Genomic DNA, 6,000 nt, shown 5'->3' with positions numbered 1-6,000 from the left:
GAGATTCGTAAACATACTCACATGAACGTCATACTCGGCTCACAACGTGGCTAATTTATTATCTACGGTGCTATAGCTGTCATCTACATATCTTTTTGATGCCACGTCTTCGTCAGATGTTGTGTCTCTTAAAACCACAATTTTGTCTCCGTTCATTCTAAGTTAGCCTCTCATTGTGTCACTGATATTCTTTAAACGATTAGCTGCGCTTCTTGCAATTTCATCTCTGACTGTTTTAAACGATATGCTTGAATCTCTGATCCTACCGCCGTCAGTAAACACTGGTATGTTATCCGTGACCGCACCGATTACTCGTCGAACTATATCATTCCATTTGATGTTGCTAGCTTTCAAACACGGTATCTGTCCTGAAGAACAACAACCTCATCCCGGTCAACCCCAGTTTGGTCCATGAGATCATTAAGATCGTCTTTTGTCACGTAGTTTGATAAATCTATGTCAGATGAGATTTTTTTAAAATCTCACCTCGGGGTCTTCCGTAAATATATACCATTATTCTTCTTCGTTTTCTTCAAATCGTGGATTTCCATCGTTGACTTGTATAATCGTGCACAACTTTGTGAGGTGGTAATGATAATTTTGATATAGCGTCAAGTACAGCAATTGCTTCACGACCGCACATTGGCGGATCTGTTAACTTTTGTGTTGGTAGCGTTGAGTACCAAACTTTTGCGTGAACGGGTGTGACATATTTGAACAATTCCTGCGGTGTAGCTTACCCGTACGAGTCAAAATAAACAATTCCACGAGGGTCAATCGCGTATGCTACCCAATGAGTACCAGGTCCAGTGCTGTTATCCAGATTAATAATACCGGTTTCAGCGTTGTTTGGTTGTTGTGGTAATTGATCTCTCAAAACAACACCTCTGAATTGTTTTAGTTTTAGTTGTTTAGCAGCATCAAGTAAATCCCTGGAAGTGTTAAGCACCCTTACGTGAAACGACTCCCTGGTAATATTTGGACTCCTCTGTATGTGAAACGACTCCCTGGTAATCTTAAGCCTCTTCTGTATGTGAAACGACTCCCTGGTAATCTTAGGCCGCTCCCTTCTTTTGTATCCTTTTCCCTTTGCTTTTCTTACTGCCGCGTCAGCAACGGCTGCAGCGGCGGGTCCAACAGCACCTAACGCAGCTGTTTTTGCAATGATATTGCTGCGAAATGGAAATATTCCTCCCGTTTTAACTGCATCGTTGATATAACCAGCATAAAGTTTAAATCGTATTCCAGTCTTGGATTGCTTAGGGTTATTGAGATGTTTAGGTTGGCGCGCTGTCAACGACAGTTTATTTTCACCGGCTGTGATTTGATTGTGCTTTAGCGTTATTGTGGTCCCATATATTTTGGCTGATGCGGATTGTAATATTTTGATCTGAACAGAAGTCAGACTGACACCGACGTGATGGTAAGACATTTTGTATAAAATACTCGTGTTTCTAAATAACCTGGACTAACGATTTTCCACTGGCGCATCAACGATTCTCATTCGTCCCCCACCACCTTCAAGTAACATTAATTTGTCACTAAGTATGACCGCGATTGCTCTATAGGCGGCACCACCACCTGGCGGGGCATCAACGCGAGCTCTGAAATGTATGTCAATGACAGTTTGTTTTGATATATCAAGATTCTCCAGCAAAAAGTAATATATTGGATACAATCTTGTAAAATCTGTGATATTTGCAAACCAGTATCTAGATTTGATTTTTGATCACGTCTCATAAACGTCATCTAACGGTGATATGCGCGTGCCACATGATTGTGTGTGTAACTTAATAACATATCTTCGGATGGTTCTTGTTGTCCGTTTTTTCTCAACGAAACCTCGGTAACCCCAAATTTATCAAATATCATATGAGAACGTTCTTGACTATTTGTCTAATTAGAATGCTGCAGCGCAATAAAAAATATGTCGTGGCGCAGAAACACCATGTTGTGATGCTATATGCCAAGTAAATATATCTCGAATAGTACTTTGAGTAGAATCTGTGGTTACTGTTAACCATAATAGCAATGATTTACTGCCTTGATCCATAAATGACAATAATTCCTGTTCTTTTGCGATTGATGGAACTATTACAGGCATCCACAGTGAGAGTTTTGTTATGTTTACTTTACCATCAGCAACACCAGCACCTCGCCAGATTGCATGATTATCATCACCTTTTCTTACGAGTACAACTGTGTGTTTAGCTCCTAAGATGGCATTTCTAACTTCTCTGCAAAATTCTAATTTATGAGATAGTGGAATTGCATATAAAAAACTCCTGTTTTCTCCTGACAACGTTGCTACACGTGTTGCAAATCCTAAGTTGTAATTTCCGTTAATACCTTTTATAACATCAAATGCACCAGCTGGTCTTTCTTCATATTCATGACCATCTGGTTGTGGATCAGCTGCAGTAACTCGTGGTGTTTGTAACTTAATATATTGAATATGATCAGCGTGGTTGGTAATATCTTTAGCAAAAATCATTGATGGACCGGCTGATATTGTGTAATCATCAGAATATATCGCTAGACCAATTATTGTTGTAGCTATATCGACATCCTTCTGAACTGATTCAATATGTTTTCCATCAATCATATATGTAGCGCTATTAAATAAAGCCATAATACCATTGTTGACAAAACCAACTCGTAAATTGGCATCACATGCCGTATTAACCGCAACATTCTTTACAAGTTCACCTTCTACTTCAATAAACGCCTCAACGGGCAAAAATTATCTACTTGTATCCTGAACTTGAAGGTCGATGCGCCGCGTTGATTTGGCTGTCTTGCGTCATATGAATAAAATTGATAATCACGTTTTGATTCATCTTTGAGGACCAGCGCATCCATGTCAAGCGCTGGGTCGGATATGCGTTGAAACATTTTATTATATACTTTCGGTTTAAATCATCGCCACGTTGACTTTATCAAGCAAGTACGAAGTTCACCTCCTGCTATTAAATTTGTAGTAATATTTCTTTGCATTTCATCAGATCCTTGATCCATCAAGGCTGCTATTTTTGTATTTGCGGCTTGATTTATTACTTTATAACATCAGCAGGCATGATTTCCGTACTGGGTAATTTTACTGGTGGTGATCGGACCACATGTGGTTTGCGTATTAATCGTGCTATTCTATCTTTGATAGCAGTAAAGGCCTTACCAGCAACATTACCACTAGGACCAGGAGGGTTTTCACCAATAGCACTAATAGCTTTCATTGATAATTGTTTTGCAATTGGAGCTGTTTTTGTGGCCATTCTTGCAAATAACCCTTGAATAACGTTACCATGACCATCACCGTAAACTGCTTGATACACAGGCAATCGTGAATTCGCTGCTCTGACCATTGCAAGGCCACGATGTCGTTGATGTATGATCATCTTATTTGTTATCTATATGTCTAATCACTGTGATAGTCATCAACGAGTTCATCAATGAGTTCCCGGTAAACGCCAATATCCATGATACCGCCTTGAAATAATCGTTAACAAATATCAGCTGCTTCATTAATTATTTCTGGTGAGTTATTTACTGACACATAGCAAACACAATCAGGTACAATCAAGTACTGACAAATGAGCATACACATCTAATAACTGTCAAAAAAGCACATACAGCCATGTACTGACACATAAGCACACACATCCATGTACTGATTCATAAGTACACACATCCATGTACTGACACGTAAGCAGATCCAGTAATGTTGGCGCCAACTTATAAGCACATAATTCATTTGTTACTTAATTATTTCTATGTTTCTACATCTTAGCACTGACGGGATGATATCTTGGTACTGGCCGGACCACATCGTAGTACTGACGGGACTACATCGTAGTACTGATTGGACTACATCTTAGTACTGACGGGACTACATCTTGGTACGGACGGGACTACAGCTTGGTACTAACGGGACTACACCTTAGTACTGACCGGAACACATCTTAGTACTGACAGCAATACATCTTAGTACTGACAGGACAACATCTTAGTACTGACGGAACTACATCTTGGTACTGACCGGACTACATATTAGTACTGACAAAACAACATTTTGGTACTGACCGGACCTCATCATAGTACTGACGGGACTACATCTTGGTACTGACGGGACTACATCTTAGTACTAACAGGACTATACCATAGTACTGACCAGAACACATCTTAGTAATGACATCACTACATTTTAGTATTGACGGGACGACATCTTGGTACTGACCGGACCACATCTTAATACTGACGTGGCTACATCGTAGTACTGATGGGACTATATCTTGGTAGTGACGGGACTACATCTTGGTACTGACGGGACAACATCTTGGTCCTGACGAGACTACATCTTAGAACTGACTGGAACACATATTAGTACTGACGGGACTACATCTTAGTACTCACTAGACAACTTCTTATTACTGACTGGACTACATCTTGGTACTGACGAGACTACATCTTGGTACTGACGAGACTACATCTTGGTACTGAAGGGACTACATCTTAGTACTCACGGGACTACATTTTGGTACTGACCCGACTACATCTAAGTACTGACGGGACAATATCATAGTACTAGCTACATCTTAGTACTGACTGGACTACAACCTAATACTGACCGGACTATATTTTCGTACGGACGGGATTTCATCTTCGTACTGACTGGACTACATCTTAGAAACGACCGGACAACATCTTAGTACAGACCGGACAACATTTTAGTACTGACTGGACTATATTCAAATACTGACGGGACTATATCTTAGTACAGACTGGACTACATCCTAATACTGACGGGACAACAACTTAGTACTGAAAGGACTACATCTTAGTATTGACTAGAATACAGCGTAATACTGACGTAATTATATATTAGTACTGAAGAGACTACATCATAGTGCTGACTGGACCACATCCTAATACTGACCGCACTACATTTTTCTACTGACGGGACTACATCTTAGTACTGACTGGACAACATCTTAGTACTGACTGAACTACATATTGGCACTGACGGGATTACATTTTGGTACTGACAGGACTTCATCCTAATACTGACCGGACTACATTTCAGTACTAAACATGCTACATTTATAAAATACTAGATGTGTTAGCGACAAATGGACTTGTTACAAATCGTTTCATTTAATGTAGAAATGATTAATATATATATATATATATATATATATATATATATAGCAAGACCTATAGCAAGACCTAGGCTTGAATAGTTACCATCGATAACTTTATATAACACCAAGCGGGTACTCCATCGAATCGTTTCCCAGCCACTTTCGCGGAGGTGGAATAGCTGTCATCACCAAGACTCCATGATCAAATGTCTTAACCACACCACAATCTTCAATTTCGACCACACATTGTTTGAACCAATCCAAGCCACACTCACACTAGAAAAATGCCAGTCCATTTTGTCTGCCTCTACCGCCCTCCTCCTAGTAGAAAAAACAAGCTGACTAAATCTATCTTTTTGGAACAGTTGCCGAATCTCCTGGAGTATGGAAACTCGATAGGTGGCCACCTGATTATTTTTGGAGATTTCAACTTTCACTTTGACTGTCACGTAAACACAAACACATATAAACTCCTAGATTCAATTGATGTGTTCAACTTCAAACAGTCAGTTCACCAAGCAACCCATAAACATGGTCACATTTTAGACTGGATTCTGCATAGACCTGATGATGATATTCTACGTTCCTCCCTGGTATCCCACGAACTTGCATCACATCACCTCAACATTATATGCCATAGTGACGTATCAGTTCCTAACCCTCCACCTTTATTTGCTACTAAGTGAAACATCCGTATGATAAATAGAACAAAACTAATGTATGACATCCAAGCAAACCTAACAACTTGCTTACATCCTACAGCAGAACAACTCGATAACTGCCTGCGTTCATGGCTCGACAAACATGCCCCAGCCAACGAGCGCAGAGTATCAATTCAGAAGTGTTATCATGGTATAGTAGT

The sequence above is a fragment of the Sinohyriopsis cumingii genome, chromosome 12 (genome assembly GCF_028554795.1).
Source record: "Sinohyriopsis cumingii isolate HCF-2022 chromosome 12, ASM2855479v2, whole genome shotgun sequence".
Classification (NCBI taxonomy): Eukaryota; Metazoa; Mollusca; class Bivalvia; order Unionida; family Unionidae; genus Sinohyriopsis; species Sinohyriopsis cumingii.
The sequence above is the reverse complement of the archived record's forward strand: the minus strand, read 5'-3'. Positions refer to the sequence as shown.